The sequence below is a fragment of the Lipotes vexillifer genome, unplaced genomic scaffold (assembly GCF_000442215.2).
Source record: "Lipotes vexillifer unplaced genomic scaffold, Lipotes_vexillifer_v1.1 scaffold251, whole genome shotgun sequence".
NCBI lineage: Eukaryota > Metazoa > Chordata > Mammalia > Artiodactyla > Lipotidae > Lipotes > Lipotes vexillifer.
Genome location: NW_006770868.1, coordinates 1367655 through 1386468, shown reverse-complemented (window position 1 = coordinate 1386468; position 18814 = coordinate 1367655). Strand labels below are relative to the sequence as shown.

At 39.6% G+C, this 18814-nt stretch overlaps 1 protein-coding gene across 2 annotated transcripts in view; it reads right to left on the bottom strand.

The window, feature by feature from the left end:
• ADNP (activity dependent neuroprotector homeobox) overlaps window positions 1–18810 on the bottom strand; it is a 30563-nt gene extending 11753 nt beyond the window's left edge. Inside the window, exons 1-2 of one of the 2 annotated variants that reach the window (XM_007446375.1) lie at window positions 18673–18810; window positions 16543–16716 (exon numbers count right to left, since the gene is read on the bottom strand). The gene's annotated coding sequence lies outside the window, so the exon portion shown is untranslated. The remainder of the gene's footprint in view (window positions 1–16542; window positions 16717–18672) is intronic. The other variant, XM_007446376.1, reaches the window with a different exon arrangement.
• Window positions 18811–18814: the final 4 nt, after the last annotated feature.

Here is an 18814-nt window from a genome sequence, read left to right as displayed (position 1 = left end):
GGTCAGCACCATTTCCCAATACCAAGGAGAGCTCCCTTCAGCCAAACCATAAACTTCTTAGCTCATGGCATAAAAAAAGGAAAAACATCCAAATTAATAGAACAAAACCACTGTTCCTCAATCATTTTTGGAGCACCCTGCCCATTAATGTGCTAGAAACAAAGCTGAACAGGACACAGCTCTTCCCCTTCAATAGTCCATCGCTTCTGGGGTACACAGCAGGCACTGGGTCACTGGAGTAAAGATGCTTGCTTCTCCCTGCCCAACTTCCTCTTGGAGCCACTCCTGCCGCAGTGGAGGTGCTGTCAGTTAAGAGGCCCTTCCTCCACCGCGCATACGACACAGGTTAACCAATTAGTGTTCTATCTCTGCAGACACTGGTTAGTGCAAACCTGGACATGTGCCCCAACAGGGCAGACAGTGACGATGCGAAAAGCACAGAAAGGGAAACACTCCTGTTGATACTGCTTAAGGTCCTCAATCTAGCTGTGCCTGAAAGATAGCCCCCTTGAACCATCCCTCCCCCAAACTTTTCATGAACAAGAACAAAAACACATGATCATTTTTGGTTAAGTTCTGGTTCATGTTACTTGCAACCAAAAGTTCTGGTAGACCCAGTGGGTAGTGGGACACACAAGAAGTGAAGTGAATAAGTACGGGAAGATGGGGAATTTTATGCAAAATAATTATTCTTGTGAATTGGGACTAGAAGGAAGAATAGGAATTTGTCAGGGAGATACAGTTATTCTGAAAGAGGCGTTGGCCCACCGTTTCATTAATCAAAAACACTGTATGGAAAGAGTAAAACACTTTGTAAATTCTAAAAGATTTTGGGGAAAGCTCAAACCCATTAATAATGGAGTTAACGTCTGCAATTTATTAACTGAAGTTAAGTAACTTTTGGTTAAGCATATGCTATGCTACCTGATGAACTAGACTTAAATTATTGATTTTTGAGAATGATTTAAATTCACTGTTGAATAATTCAGCCACACTCCTTATCAATCTGCAAATTATACCCACACCTACTAATTAGGGCCAAAACATTAAAGTTTTACCAATAATCCCGGCCAAATTCCCACTCAGAAAGCAATTCCTTCCTCAGAAAGCAAGAGTCAGATGGCTGAAATGAAAATCTGAGATCTGTAGCCATGACTTAAAACCATATAAATTATAATACGTAAGACTGATCAAATACGTGTACCTCTTTTCTCACCAAATACGAAAAGCAAAAGTACTCCTTTACACCAAGTACAAAGAGGGTAAATAAAGGCAGGGAGAACCTATCTCACGAGGAAATATCTACAGGCCGAATCTGTGTAAGAGGACTGTACAAGGATGATGATACAATACAACATCAATGACTGTGAACTTCATTTAGGCAAAGAGGTCATTAACTGAGAAATGTAATTATAATCATTTATGAAACCAGAGTTCTGCCAAAAGGCTTGGATCTAGTCAGGGGCTGTACTCAGGCTCATCTGGGTCAGGAAGATGGAGGGGAACCCAACAGATGAGAGGACTAGTTTAGCAGGCTTAAGGCAAGATTTGCAGGACCTAATGTACCAATAGTCAATGGGGCTTGTCTGTGTATCGCATTCCCTCTGCAAAGCCACCATATCAAGGATGGCATCATTTAGTCCCTGATTTTAGGGGTAGAAGAAAAGTATTTATAACTGTGCCATCAGAAAGTAAAAACAAAACAACAAAAATACCCGCCAAAAAACCCAATCTTAAACCTTTGACTAGGCACAGATAATCAAGCCAGGAGAAAAAAAAAAAAGCCTCCAAATCAAACTTCTACAGATTATATTTTAAACGACTCCAAGTATGGATCTAGCATGGCATTTTCCGGTATACAAATTCTTCATATTTTTATGTGCATTCTTCTATGTTTCAAGTTCCTAATAAGAACATATGGTGCCAATTTAACATGCCAGTAAATATGATGGTGTGTCCTAGTTTCCATCACGTGCAGGCATGACCCTGCTACCTTCTAATATTTGGGAACTGAAATTTGAACATATACCAGAATGACAACTACTGCATCAGTTATACTGTGAATGCAAATCTAGAATTTTCATAGAAAAAAACATTTCTAACACTGTACTGAGAGCTAGACCAGGATAGATACTTCTTCCTGCTAAAACCTAAACACAAGTTACTTAGACTAAACCAGTGGTTTCCACCACCCCACCTGACCTTAAAAGAGGAGGGAGGGGCTCAGGTTGATGGAGAGAGAAAGAAGGAAAAGTTCTCCGTTTCCAAGTATCTCCTTGAAATAGTTACTTGTCTAAACTAAGCTCATAATGCAAATTTATGCCAAGGTGGCAGACTACTGAAATGTAGAATCTGGACCTAGCGGACAGTCAACCAAAGCATGATGTTTGATGGCTACAGCAGAATTCCAATAGTTCACTGAAAATCTCCCCTAAATTACAGTTTGATCAGAATATGGTTATAGGAAGCCCACAGTAAGCCTAAGGATCAGAACATAGTTTATACTCTTGTTTTTTAAACATTTCTACATTAAACCTGTGAAGAAAGATACAGCCTCTCTGGAAATACCTTGTTGGTAGGGGGTGGGGGAGAATCAAAGGCTGGAAATGATGCCATTACTAGTGAAGAAAAAAGGCAGCAATATTTTCTAAGTTAATAAATTAGGAAGACTTTCAAACTACTACAATATAAACAATTTCATTTTTGGTACATCATCAACCCAAATTAATATGTAAGAAATTCAGACCCTAAATCCTTAAAACAATACTCCACTTAATGCTAGTGCAAGTATTTATATAATCCACACTGGGGTTTAAGAGTCAGATATTTGAAGTTTCTTTAAACCACTGATCTAACTAAAAATATTAAGTTATGCTATTTTCTAAGAGACGCAGGCATTTGAAGAAGATTCTCACGAAGAGAATCAAAGCATCAGTTACTTCATTGCTACCCATGATGGCACTTAAAAATATCTGTGATATCTCTGTGGATTTTGAACCCATTAAGTTAAAAACTATTTAGGCAGAAAGAAAAAATCATTCCCATATTTCTGCTGTTTTCTCCTCCTGCCACCCCCTCAACAACATATTTAATACCTGTCAATATCACTCACTGAGTAAAAAAAAAGTGTGGTCACTGTAAAACACTTTCTTTTTATAACCATCAAGTGTTTATCTTTCCTGACTATTCTGGGATCCAAAGTGGTGAACACAGACACCTTATTTGCTTTTCAGGATGTCACTAGCCCTACATTTAAATTAAACCAGATGTAAAAACCTTTATGTAATATTTGTATTTGAAAAATAATGAACCTTGTAAAGTCTTTCTAGAACCACCCTCCGATGAGTGAACACCCCGAGACCCTAGAGCCTACATTCAGTCTGGAAGCAATCACCCTACTCAATCTTTTTCTAAAACACAGTCCTGAACAGAAGCAGCTTATCTTTCAATTTCCTGTAAGGTTTGGCAAAAGACCTTCTGGATGCTACAGGCTCGGCTCTTCACATAAAGGCAGCTCGGTCTCCTCCTTTTCCTCTCTTCCTCAATCCCAAATACCACGAAACAAGTAACTGTCTGACTATCCAGGGGCAGAATGCTCTTCTGGATTAGCAGATAAAACTGTGCAGCATGACAGAGGTAAAAAAGCAAAGTTTTAGTCTTCCCTCTCTTCCATCTCACCAGAAAATGTTCAGTAGTGTTGAGGCTAAAAAAGGGAGTATTTGGAAAGCCCAGAAGGATTAGAAAGAGAAACTACTTTGCCAATGAAGACACACTTGCAACCAAAAGCTGAATTTAAATAATGAACATCAATTATGTTGCTTAGGATAATCATATTAGAACACTGTTAATAAAGATAAGCAGGCAGGAAATGTTAACTAATTTTTCTTCTGTTCTTAACTACTAACTGCATTAATTTTTTACTATTCTTTCAGTTTGGTAATAAAAGAAACCCAATTAACTGAGTAAAGTGTCAAATATAAAACTGCCTCCACTTCAGGAAAAAAAGGTTTTCTTCAAAGTTTAACCAAATCAATTATTAAATTCCTTATAATTAAGTTTTCGTAGGGTGGGATAGGGAGGGTGGGAGGGAGAGAGAGGCAAGAGGGAAGAAATATGGGAACATATGTATAACTGATTCACTTTGTTATAAAGCAGAAACTAACACCATTGTAAAGCAATATACTCCAATAAAGATGTAAAATAAAATAAAAGAAAAAGAAAAAAGTTTTCGTAACTATTTCTTTGGTAGGTAGACTATATTTATGCAAGGCAAAATGGGTGTATTTATCTAAATACAGCATCCTGTACAAAAATGTTTTATCACAGTAATACTTTTGGCCACTTTCTATGAACAACGTGTGAATCCTTTCCACAAACAACCCTGCTCTAAGAGACTCTCTGCCTGATTACTTTGTGAGGGAAGCACAAACCCCACCAGGCATCTTGTCTCACACTGGACAGCTCTGTTCACAAGTTTACTCTTTACAATGCTCTGTAACCTGCCCACAACTCTCAGTTCAGCTACAGACGTCTAATTACATAGCCACCTAACAGCCTTTCAAGTTTTTAAGACACTTCCTCCTTCCCTCTCAAGACTTCCCCTTCTCCAAGTTAACCATGCTCAGTTCTTTTCACCATTCCTTCTGTTATCGCCTACGCCAGTCTCCAATGAACAGGCTCCAGTTGGTCAATCTCTGTGGTGCCCTGAATAAACTGTTATTCCAGATGTGACATAATCAGGTCAAGTGGGACAACACTTCTCTAATTCTGGATATTATTTTTAAATTAATGCTCCTAAAAGGTGCATTTGTGTTGGTGGCAGCCACTTTACACATATAACTACAATCGATCCTTTTTTTTTTTTTTTTTTGGCATATGTGCTGCCTTTTTCAGCATTAGCTGGTTTAGCTGATGAGAAAAAGATATGCTATTCTGAATCCATGTCTGGTTAGAAGAGAAATAACTATCAACAATCTTTAAGTATCTTCTCAATCAAAGGGGCATGAACATTCTAATTCCAAAATGAAGAACAAAGTACACGCCTTAGGAGACAAGAGATTGAGATTCATATTCCAACTAAAATCAGTTATGAAAAAGCAGCACTTTGAATCACTGAAAAGAACCTAGGGTTTTGCCTAATCTAAACTCTTCTCATTTTACAGATTAGCAACTGAGATGAAGCAACTGGCTTAAGGGTGATGAGCGTGTCAATGACAGAGCTGGGTCTCAAGGTCATCTTCAGACCTAGAATGCACTGTTCTTCCCATTACCCATGCAGATGAAGCTCTGATCTCTGACATTAATTAAAAGTAAACAACAGCATGTTATATACACACATCTGAAAGTGCCAGAACTTTAATACCCAAGGTTGAAATAACCATAAATAATTCAGCCAAACCAGCTCAAGTGGAGATACGGAGATAAAGAATACACACACAGGGCTTTCCTGGTGGCGCAGTGATTGGGGGTCCACCGGCCGATGCAGGGGACACGGGTTCATGCCCCGGTCCAGGAGGATCCCGCATGCCATGGAGCGGCTGGGCCCGTGGGCCATGGCCGCTGAGCCTGCGCGTCCGGAGCCTGTGCTCTGCAGCGGGGGAGGCCACAGCAGTGAGAGGCCCGCGTACCGAAAAAAAAAAGAATACACACACATATCTCAGGTCAGATGGTCCCATCACATCCAAAGAAGTGATACATGAACTCAGCTCTGAGACCACTTGCCCTAAAGCGCTTGTAACATCACCGTGGATGCCAACAGTCACTAGATGGTCACATCTGATGGACATCTTTCTATCCAAACTGTAACGGTAATATATATATATATTTTTTAATTAAAAAAAATTTTTTTTGGCTACACCGTGCGGCATGTGGGATCTTAGTTCCCCAACCAGGGATCAAACCCATGCCCCCTGTAGTAGAAGTGAGGAGTCTTAACCACTGGACGGCCAGGGAAGTCCCTGTAATGGTAATATCTTGCAAAATGAAAACCACAACTTTAGGATCCTTCAATAAAACAATACCTTTTCAAAAACCAGATATATCCTATGTCTCTCCTATTGATAATGGACCAGTTATCCATTATCAATACTCAAAGCACAGTCTTCTGAAAATTGCTTGGGAAAGGAGAGGCTTTCGTCATCTTTTTTCCTTTTCTAAAGGGCAGGGGTAGGCAGGAGACTAGTCGGCTCTCAACTACCTCTTAGTCTCCTTTCCCCTGCCAAATTCCGTTCATTCTTGTTACAAAAGCAACTGAGAAATGAAAACATATGCCCACACAAAAACTTGTACACGTATGTTCTCAGCAGTCTTCATAATATCCGAGAAGGAAAATCAACCCAAATCTCCATCAGCTAATAAATGGTTAAGTAAAACATGGTATTGATACAATGGGATATGATTCAGCCATAAAAAGGAGTGAAATACTGATACATGCTCCAACATGATGAACCCTGAAAATATTATGCCAAGTTAAAAAAGTCAGTCACAAAAGGCCACTAATTGTATGATTCCGTTTATATGAAATATTTAGAATAGGCAAATCTAAGAGACAGAAAGGAGATTAAAGTTGCCTAGGGCTGGAGGAGATAGGCGGGGGGAATAGAGGGTGATTGCCAAGGGGTACTGGGTTCTTTGTGAAGAAAATATTCTAAAATTAATTGTGGTGATAGGTGCATAACCCTGAATATATTAGAAAACACTGAATTATACACTTTAAATGGGTGAATTGTATGGTATACGAAAGATATCTTAAGCTGTTAAAAAAAAAAAGCAATTAGGCCTAGTATAAGATTACAAGATGTAGATAAGGTGAAGAACACAAATAATTTTACCCAAAGACAACAGTAAATACTGGGGTATACTTATCCTTCCAGATTTTATGCATGCATAAATTTTCTCAAACAACAAAAGGAAAAGATTTCAGTATTTACTCAAGCAGCAAGAAAACCAATGTTGCTTGAAAATTTTATAAATTCATTTTTAAGAACTATGCTTTCCAATATGGCAGATACTAGCCACAAATGGCTATTGGGCCCTTAAAATGTGGCTAGTCTGAACTGAATTGAGGTGCTTTAAACTTTTATTGTGCTACCCTCACCGCCATCCATCTCCACAACTCTTCTCACCTTGCAAAACTGAAACTTTATCTCCATTAAACAGTAACTCCCCATTTCTCCCCGCCCATCTGCACCTGGCAACCACCACTCCGTTTTGCCTCTATGATTCTGACTACTTCACGTAAGTGGAATCAAAGTATCTGTCCTTTTGTGACTACTTATTTTACCTAGCAAGGCCTTCAAGGTTTATCCAGTTGGAGCATCATGTCAGATTTCCCTTCCTTGTACGGCTGAATAATATTCCATGCTATGTATATATCACATTTATCCATTCACCTGTTGGATACTTGTTCTGCCTTCAGCTATTGTGAATCATACTGCTATGACCATGGGTGTACAAGTATCTCTTCAAGACACTGCTGCTGGATCATATGGTAATTCTGTGGTTCTACCATTTACATTCCCAACAGTGTACAGTGTTCCAGTTTCTTCACATCCTCACCAACACTTTTTTTTTTGACAGTAACCATCTTAATGGGTGTGAGAGATATTTTCATTGTAGTTTTAGTTAGCATTTCCCTAATGACTAGTGATGTTGAGCATATTTTCATGTGCTTTTGGGCCATTTATACATCTTCTTTGCCCATCTGAGATATGCTTTTAAGCATAAAATATACTTGGGATTTCCAAGACTTAGTATGATAAAAATGCAAAATATCTCATAAATACCCTTCCAAAATCAGACTACATGTTGAAATGACAATACTTTGGATATGTTGGATTAAAAATTAAAATTAATTTTACTTTTTATTTTAAAAAATGTAGCTACTGAAAACATGGATAAACCTCAAAGATATTATGCTAAGCAAAATAAACCAGTCACAAAAAGACAAATATTACACGATTACACTCATATGAGATACTAAAAGTAGTGAAATTCATAGAGACAGAAAGTAGAAGGGTGGTTGCCAAGGGCTGGTGGGGAGGGGAGAATGAGGATTTACTGTTTAATGGGGAGAGTGTTTCTGTTTTGCAAGATGAAGGAAGTTCTGGAGATGGATAGTGATAATTGCTGCACAACAGTGTGAATATACTTAATGTCACAGAACTGTATACTTAAAAGTGGTTGGTTAACATGATAAATTAATTTTATGTTATGTATATTTTACAATTAAAAATAAGGTTAAAAAAAAAAGTGGCTACTACTAGAAAACATAAGACAAAAGTAGTGAATATGGAACCAGATAAGGCTGCTTGTAATTTTATCAGCAGGGCAATCTGGGTTCAAAATCAGAGACATTTATCACTGATGGGTCTCTTTGCCAAAACTATGAATATTAAGCATCTGTTAAGACTGTTTAAGATTCCTTTGAACAGGATAGATCCTCTAGAGCAAGTCCTGGATTTAACAGAACAACTTTGAAGGCCTTTACAAATTTCCAGACCATTTTGGAAAATTTTAAACGAGTGACTCTAGTAAAATATCAACAGCCCCCAAACTGTTAAGCACTTAAAAAAAAAAAAAAAAAATCTTTTACAAATTTCCAGACCATTTTGGAAAATTTTAAACGAGTGACTCTAGTAATATATCAACAGCCCCCAAACTGTTAAGCACTTAAAAAAAAAAAAAAAAATCTTAGTAGAGAGTTCACTTTCCTGGCAAATCTGCTCCACTCCCAAGAGGCCAGAAACAGAGGAATATATCACTTTTGTCAACGTCAAAAGCCCAAATTCACTCTGCCTTAATTAATAGTTTAATCCAGCTAGAGTTACTTTAATGAGTTCAATTATTTTTTAATTTTGCAAAATTGAAATGATTCTAGAGCATGAAGCAGCAGTACAGAAATGATTTTCACAGAATTTCCATGTATTAAATTTTCAAATCACCTTAAGTTTCTTTCAAAGTTACAGGATAGAACTGTAAAAGGGGAGAGGTCCCAGGAAAAATAAAACAGGAAGCCTTTTGAAAGGTAACAGAAAGATGAAAAATTTAATTTTAGTCCTTTAAGCAAGTTTTTTTTTCTTTCATATTGGTGTGGCTCATTAATAACAAATCAAGAATCTAATGGGAAATAAAAAGCCTGGTTCACCACCTTATCAATCACCAAAATTACAATGACTCTGTGACTTAAAAGTTTTAATTTATTTTAAATGCTCATCACAGGTGATCTCAAGAGATTTAGTAAAATATGACCTGAAAGTATAATTCATACAACTGGTAAAGAGATATTTATGTCTTTAAATTAGAATCACTGAATCATTTTTCAGTGCAGATTGTCCTTATCTCAACTGATAGGCTAAATAGAACCCTTAAAATATGCAGGAGGACAAGGATGCCATCTCACTATTCAAGGCAAAGAATGTCCATTACAAGGACCCTGACTGGTTTTCTTCCCCTGCTACATTCTCTAACACGTTCTTCATTGGCTGGCACATAGCAGGCACTCAGTAAGTGTAGAATGAATGAACAGTCCCGGCCTACAAAGGTCTTATAGAGATGACACCCCATAAATATATACAGGAAAAGATGCAATATGTCAGATGTGTCACAAACTAGATGCTCTGAGGCTTTGTAAGAGGGACAGTTCATTCTCAGCAGGGGCAGTCAGGAGAGGGAGGGCGGAAGTAGCTGTTGAGCTGCGGCCACTATGTTAGGTTGGAGAATCTGCACTCACTGCAAAAAAGAGTCTCGCTGGCACAGTTCCAGAGGTGGAAAAGCAAGGAGTTTTAGGAACTACTGCAGAGAGTCAGAATGGCTGCTATGTCTAGCTTCTGAGTAGGAATAAATGACAAGGCTGGAAAAGCAGGATGGGGATTAGAATGGAGGCCTTGAGTGTGAAGCTAGAGCCTGCTGTCATGTCTAGCAGGCACTGAGGAGATGCTGCAGTTACTGGAATAGAGAAGTGATACAATTTTAATGGTGCTTTGAGAGAATTAATCTGGTTGTGTTTGGCAGGTCCCATTAAAAAAGGTCTGGAGTAAGTAGATTAAGTAGAAGAGTGGATACCAGACCTAGCCATTGTCACAATCACCTGAGGGAGCTTACACCCATTCCAGACCTACCTACTCAATCTGAAACATCTGCAAAATAGCCAGAACTTCAGGTATAAGGTAACAAGATACTGAAATGACAGCACAAGGACAGGGAGAAAAAGTTTAAGTATAAAGCCTATAGCCAACATCAAAATTTGTGTTTTCCAGTAGGACTACACTGGTTTCATGAACAAATATTTAGGTTACCACTCAGCCACGTGTAAAAATTTTTTCCCTCATAACTTTAAACTTCTATAATAAGTAGGGTGACACAGTACAGTAAAGCTTTCCCCTGCTAGGAAAGAAAGATGGTACAGTGTAGTAAGAAAGAATACAGCTCTAGAGCTGGACGGATCTGTGTTTAAATCCTAGCTCTGCCACTTACTAGCCTTGTGACTCTAAAAATCTTACTTTACTTCTGGAGGTCTGTTTCCTATGGTATAACCAGTATAACACCATTCTACTGTTCAAATGTCAGAAGGATTAAATGATACCAATTAATACTTAAAGCAGTTATTATTATTATTACCTTAAACCAGGTCAGATACTGGAGCAATCACTCTGAAATTTATGAGTTCATACCAGGATATAATCTCTTAAAAAGCACAGACTATCATTATTCCTGAGAATCAGATATGGTTGCCACACATCTGTTCCTGTACACATTACAATGTGCATTTATACTTACACGTTAAGAGTGTTTTTTATATATTTGTGTGAGCCATTCATGTTAGAGTTAGCATATTAACTTTACAAGCTCTGTGGCACTTATAATGGTTATGCAATAGAACATTTGCAGGTACCCAAAATAAACCTAGTTGACTCAGAAATATAAAGGTGTGACCTAGAGTTTGCTTATTAAATATACATATATTATTTATATAATATAAAATTTGGGTTACTCCTCTTTTAAGAAGGCTTTCAGACTAAAAAACTAGTGCCTACAGCTAGGAACTGCTATTATGGTTGCTGCTTATCCTGTTGCTTTTGAGTATTTAGATTTCAGACAAGAACCCTAGCTGTGACCACCAGAACTTCTAGAACACTAATGGAACCAACGGTTTTCAGGGTGTACTTCTCAGAGTGTGCTGAGAGACTGTAAGAGATATATACAGATGGAGGGGAAGTTGACATTTAAGGGACAACGTGAAAGCTGCCCCTTTAATCAGTTTTATATACTAGAGTTCACATTAAATTTTATTTGAAAGGGGGAAGATGCCTCACTACTTAAAAAAGGACAAAAAGGATTGAGAACATCTCTAACATCCCAATCTAGCTTCAGGGAGACTGTGAGATGGGAAGCATTTCCCAATTTACTCCATTTTAAATAGGCATTCCAGCAAGACATACTGTGGGAGTGATCCCAACACCATGCTGCCTACATAAGAACTCCATAGGGGCCTCCCTGGTGGCACAGTGGTTGAGAGTCCGCCTGCCGATGCAGGGGACACGGGTTCGTGCCCCGGTCTGAGAAGATCCCACTTGCAGCGGAGCAGCTGGGCCCGTGAGCCATGGCCGCTGAGCCTGCGCGTCCGGAGCCTGTGCTCCACAAGGGGAGAGGCCACAACAGTGAGAGGCCCGCGTACCGCAAAAAAAAAAAAAAAAAAAAAAAAATACAGGTGAACAACCTGGCTTAAGAGAAGTGTGAAAAAGGGAAATCAATTAACGAGCAGGCCTAAGACAACATCCAGATATGTCCATTTATAATCATTCCAGAAGCATGCTACTGGTCTTCATCTAAATGGCCTAAGACAAAAAGTAGGTTATTTTCAATCCCTTAATAAGTTTTCCATGCTGTCTCAAAACTACTCAAAATAATTTTCCCATAGTAATGGGAAATATATTTTTCTCACCATTCTTAAGCAACAAAATATGTAATTTATTTGAATCACCTTGTCACGTTTTTCTAAGCTATCTCCTAGAGTCAAGGCTTAAGCGAAAGCATTATTCTTAGAGCAGGTTTTGCCACTTGATGGCTCGATCCTTACACTTTCCACAGAAGTTTTATTTATATTTTTCTGATCTCAAACCAGGATTCTAAGCACTCCCTGCATTAGGATACACCCAGTCTCAGGTCATCTCTTTCACAAGAGCAAGAATTCTAATTGTTGACTTAAACATACATTTAATAAATTCCACCACATTTCCACTAGACAGAAGTTTCTTCAGATATATCAGGTTTCAAGAGACCACTCATATAGGTCCTCAGTTGTTGCCAGCTCCCATCAGAAAAGGAAAGCCTTACAGATTTTCAAGAGAAGCACAAGTTTCCACAAGCTCTTAAATGGGGCATAGAGGGTTTCAGAAAAAGAAAAGGCAGAGGGCAAAAGCCAGTAATTATCTGTCTAAGCAAAAATAACTGCTCAGAGGAAAGAAGGAACAAGACTGCCCTAAACCAAAACACTGGGAAAAGCAATGGACCATAAACAAACTTTCTTTTTAGATCCTTATACAGGCAACTTCAAACCTTATACAGTTGCTCCTTCAACTAACTACCACCAGCACAATTCACTGGTGAAGAAGCTAGTGAAGCTAACTGCTTTAGCTGCGGAGCCCACTTGGGATCCTTGGCTGTCAGCTAACATCCAAGCACAAAACATCACTAAGAAGTTATGAAGCCCTCATGTGGGTCTTCATTAGCCAAACAGCTCACAGGGGCCCTATAAAAGCCTGTGTTCCAAACACAGACCTGGGAACCAGCGCAGACATATTCCATGGCTCACTTCATCACGGCACATGGTAGTGCCTTGATTTCCCTACTTGTGAAATCAGTCCTGAGAGAAATGAGAATGGTTTATGAAGTGCTTAGAAAAATGATACCAGTATTATTAATAATACCATAAAGGCCAGCAAGGGGGCCTGTACACTTATAGCTCATCCTTATTAAAGACATCAACCAAGTCATATGAGAAGTGACAAACACAAACCACCCAAAGCTAAGCGACTCAAGTCGCTTAGCTATACCCTTACTGGAGAAGGAATTAGGATGTGGAGGGATTTATTTATTTTTAATTCTAAGAGATGGTCAATGCAGGAGTCTCTTACAGATCAAGTGCATGTTTTTGAATGATAACTCAATCTTAAACTGTGGCATCCGTTCAGGGCAATTCTATTCAAAGTCTTTTATGCTCTTCTCTTAATTTCCAAACCTTTATTTCTGGAACACTGCTAAAATTCTTGAGATATCAGGATTTCTCTCGCTGCTATCTTGGAACTAAGCTAGGGATCAATAAAACCAAAGAGGACTGTGAGTGCATCTCAAAGAAGTCCCAAATGCAAAGGACAGGAACACATACATGGAGATGAGAGAACCAAACACGGAAACAGTGAAAAGAATTTTGCATTTTACACGTATTAGAACAAAAATGTGCACCCCTAAATCAAAACTCACTTTACATAGCTGGCTCACATTTTATCTGTGACTTCCTATATATACACGCATATCCCCATATAATCAAGTTGATATATATATAACCCAATCTAAGAGGCCTGTTAATATGTAGAGAGCCTTCTCTTTCCAGGGAGGCAGAATGTGGATTCTCATTTAAGCCGACCTCGAAACTGGCAGATATCAAAGGTAGGTCATGACTAAAACAAAGGTATAAGGGGTACTAAGACTGTAAGAGACTGAGGGAGCACAATCATCCTTCTCCTCACTTTCAAATGGACAAGATCAGGCAAACAAACAACAACAAAAATGCAGTCACATGGAACTGTGGCCACTCATGCTGGGCAAAACATGGGTGGCTGTTCTTATAAAGTGTCTCAACGATCAAGGTGGAAAGTGCCAACGTGTAAACAAGAAACAGCCTCTACGTTCAAGATACCAATTCAGTTAATTAGTGTGGGGCTTTGGTTCATACCAGTTTCAAATGCCAAGTTTCCAAACTAACAACATAAAATGTATATGCACATCAGCCAAACATGGCATTTGCTCCAGACTTAATACCACAAGTTCTCACAAAACTAGGGGAGGAAAAACTTTTTAAGTTCATGTGATGCTAATAACACGTCAAGCTCTGTGAATCTAACTAAAATTATTTACATAGGTGAGCAACATTTTTCTTAATGTTCATGCCTCTTAGGCAAGTAGATGAAAGTTACACTCTTGTGGAAAATATTTTACCTTCTGGAAGACATAACAGACTTTATGACATTCTTTAAAAGTGAAAGTCCTTTGGAAGTCTAGGTTGAACAAGTAGCTCATTACACAACAGTACTGGGCACCTTGATGTAAACTACAAATTAGGTTCTAATAAGAATTTCAAAAAAACTTTTGTAGTTTCGTATCATTTTTTAAAAGTTTATCTAAGATTTAAACAGATTAAAAAAAACTCCGACATTTAACTGATTTTTTCCCCTGCACAAATGTATTGTTTCCAAACATCTCCAATATTTGCACCTTTTATTTGTATTTAATGTCATTTCAACACTAAAAAAGTGAACTGTATTTTATGTATACACCCACCCAGCCATTAATAAAATCAAGGTCTACTACAACTTATGCAATTTGTTATTTATGCATGGTTCTCAAAAGAAAAACTACTACTTAAATTCTGAAGTTCTTCTTTTATTTTTTCCCTATCTAAGGTAGGGATCCCTACTTGCTCCTTTATAACAGAATAGCTCTATGTTCCTTGTTAAACTGTAATTTTCACAATTAAATGTGAAGTCACAAAATGTGTACATCACCTTAAATATATTAACCACCAGATTGCTAAATATTTAACATTTCATAATTCTAAAAATTATTTTTAACATTTTCCAAAATTTATAAGCAGTTACTTTAATATATAATGTACCTAATATAATTATGCTTTCAGCAATCAAATATAAATAATAAATGTAGGCATGTATGTTAATAATAAAAATCAAAATTCATTTTTACTTGATAAAAGCCTACTGATTATTTGGGAGCAAGTACATGTTCATGGAAAGGTTTGTTCTGATCAGAGAATGTTCAAGGTTTTTAGAAGCTTAGCAACTCTTGAGACTGGGTCATCAAAATAACAATAATCAAGAACTTACTTGACACTTAGTCTGTTCAACATGGTGACGTTTTATTTTTAATATAAATAGTATTAGAACTTTTCCTGCACTCTGGTTTAGGGAAAAAAAGAGAAATTTAAGCAAAACAAATTCACAATGGATATGTTGAAAATCAATGACTTTCAGAATAAACAGGAACAAGGGTCTTTAGAGATTCATAGCCCAATCTCCTCTATTTCCTACACAGAGACTATAAGAGCCAAAAAGCAAAGATTTAGTTAGTTCGAAGTATAGCAGCCTCTAATAAGGCAGTGTTAGGTAATTTTCAACAAGGGCCAAGACAAAGAAGGAACTTCTACTTAAAGTTCAAGTAAATAGAATACCCATTCCCCACCCTCTAGTTAATTGAGGCTTTTTAATGAACCCTCACAGTTTACCTAAATTCCAGCCTTCAAGTCCAATTGTTCAACCTTTTTTCTTTTTCTTTTTTTTCTTGGGGGGGCGGGGAGGGAATGCCAAAATCAGGGAACATTTGAAAGTGCAGAATATATGCTTTTTAAGAGCTCACAGTTAAGTTTTCCCGTAGGAGGGAAATAGCTATTACCACTAAGGACATGGGTTAACATTATATCTTACGTATAATTTGCTAAATCAAACGAAAGCAGCTTCACAAACTTCACCTCCAACACACCCTCAAAGAAGAAATGCTGTTCATATTACTCATTTAAAAAGTCGTATAATTCTATATCAAACACAAATTCAAGTCAAAATTATATCTACTTAATACTAAAAAGTATTTAAAGATTACAATACCCTTTAGATTATATATCTGATTCTTCTGATTACTAAACAAATTGTAAAAGCAATTAGTTAAGTCTCTAGTGGAACACCTGAACTAAGCTGCCTCCTTTTCACTCACCAAAATGTTACTTGGTAGCAAATGTCCAATGCAAATTCTCCCCTAAGCACCAACTGGTTATGTATCAAAGAATACACCGGTTCATTTTCCCATAAATTTATCTTGGTGTATCTTTATAAAATACCTGCAACAAAGTCTTAGAAGTACCCTTAAGTATCAACAACCACTATCCATCTTTGGTAGCAAGTACCTGTTCATGGAAAGGCCTGTTCTGATCAGAGAATCTTTAAGGTTTCTAAATGCTTAGCAACTCTTGAGATTGGGTCATCAAAACAGCAGTAATCGAATACTTAACATATTTTATACACAAGAGTGCAGAATGCAAACAATTAAACCAATATTAGCAACTTCAAAATTTTCTCTTAAACAAGCCACAAGTCATTTCTCTGTTCAGAACCCACATCTGCAACCAGCTCTAACCCGTTCCTTGAGGAATGTGGCTAGGCTGAAATTCTGGAAGTGTTGGCTTTGGTGGTGACCAAGGAGGAAGAAGTCTCTGGCTCCCCTGTTGCTGCAGTTCCCACCCTCCAAAATGAATATACCCACCGGTGTGAATTGACAATGTGGTCCAAAGAGCAAGGCAGGAACGGAGTCCAGATCCTCAAAATGGTAGTACAGGGCATAACCACTAGGCCACCTATCAGTTCAGTACAAAAAGTACAACCCTGTGCATCATGGTGCAAAAGCTGGGGCCTAGGTTTCGCATTGTGCATCTCACACCTATGGAAATAACAAGAGGAGTAAAATCTATAGAAATCAACACACCCTATGAAAGTGGGTGCTCACAGAAGACTGGTGTCAACACTTTTGCAAAGGCGGTTGGCTACTGAGATAATGAACAGCAACCGCAAGTCCAAAGTTGGAAAGATAGAAAATTTTACAATCAACTCTGTTGAGTCTGACAATGAAGAACTCAACATGGGCTTGATATTTACCAACAAGGCTTTGCAAATCATGACACCCATCTACATACTTATGAAAATTACTACCCCACTAAAATCTAACATCCCTCAAGGATTTTCAACTCTCAAAGAGTTGAAAAGGTTGGGGCCATGAAGAAGGGAAGTAATCAGCAATTCCCCCAAACCTGTTACTCTGAGGTTTTAAACTTTTCCCTTTACCATCTGACCTTGGGAAGATATGGTGACACATTCAAAGCTTAAGGTGGAAGAATTCCAGAGAAGGAGATATCTGTGTACCAAGGATGTGCCAAGATGATTCCTCAAGAACAAATGTGGATTGTCTAAGGGTCAACAATTTTGAAAAAGTAAAAAGAGAGAACTTCTAAAACGCAGAGTGAATTCTTTAAAAGAAAGAAAATCACTGCTCTTGACTCACTTGATCCTTCACCATGTTGCTGTCAGCTCACCAACTAAGAGTGTGTGAGTGTGTCTTGCTGGGTCCATTTTCCCATGGTCTGTAGAAGGCGCTGTGAAGCACATCCTGTTCTAGTTCTGGGGCCCTTCCCCCCTCTGCAGCCTTACCCAGTGCAGGGAATGCGCCCCCTACTGACTCCAACACTCATAGCCTTTAGCCGACTTGGCTGCGGTGCATTTTGGGTGGGGGCTGGTATTTTCTTCAAGGCCATAAACCAGAAGCAACAATGCGGATTTATAAGGAAACTGTATCAAGCTACCCAGGAGTTCTTTTGTTTTTGTTTGGGAAAGAGATTGGGTGTGTGGGGATGGACAGCATCAAAATGGCAAACACAGGAAACAGTTTGGTTCTTTTCCCTCCTAAGCCTTTGTCTGAGAAATGGGGTTATGGCAAGAACTGTCCAGAGGAATTGGGAAGGCAAGAACATCAAGAAGACTCAGTGTGGGTATGTGTGTGGCTGAAAAGACTATTAGACCTTAGCGCCTGGTCTTGGGCAGAAGAGGAAGAGAAGCAATCGCGCCTTTTCCAGCAGACAGGCATCCAGGTTTGGGGGGAGGGGAAGGCAGGCAGGCAGCCCAGAGGAAAGAAGAGGTGAATAAAAGGGTGCTCAAAGAACTACTCCCCATTCATTGCGCACACACACACAAAAAGAAAAAAGAAAAAAATCTTTCGCAGCTTTCTGGATTTCCATTTTTTACCATCTTACTGCAAAGTTGGGGCTCAGAATGCTCGCAAGAGGTCGTGCTGACCAGGCAGCTGCGACTGAGAAAAGGGGGTGGTGGAGGACTCCGTGGTCAGGATAGGAGGGGAGCTGGCTTGTTGGGGAGGAAGGATTGCACAGGGGAGGCAAAGACTTTCACTCCGTGCCATGCATGCTCCCCGCCCCCCAATCTATTGCCCCCCTCCCCCGACTAAAGGTGGGTAGACCTGGCAGAAGGCTCGTCCCAGGGATTGGGGGTGTGCGTGGGGAGTTGAGGAAAGTGAAGCACCCAGAAGTAAAGTAACTTGATCAGGGTCACAGGTGGTGGTGGAGAGAGATGCCACTAGCCGCAAAAGCTCCGGCGGCCAGGACGGCTGCTGGCCTCCGCGGGCTCACGGGGCGGGGAAGGGGGGTCGGGCTGCAGGAGGAGGCGCCCGGACCGCGGAGCAAGAGCCCGGGTAGCGGTCCGCGCCGGGGCGGGCGCTCCGTCAGCACCGGAGTATGCAAAGGAGCGTGTGCGGCCGAAGGGCTGGCGGTCTCAACAATAATGCGCCCGCGGGGCTGGCCGTGGGTCCGCGCGCGGCGGTCGCCGGGCTTACCTTGACTCGGCCTCGAGGCGCGCGCGGGGCCGGCGTGCTCGGGGGCCGGGCGGCGGCGGCGGGTGGATGGCGGCGGCACGGCGCTGGCGGCGGCGAGGGCGCGCCCGGGGCCTCGTCGCGCTCCGGCTCGGCGGCCTCGGCG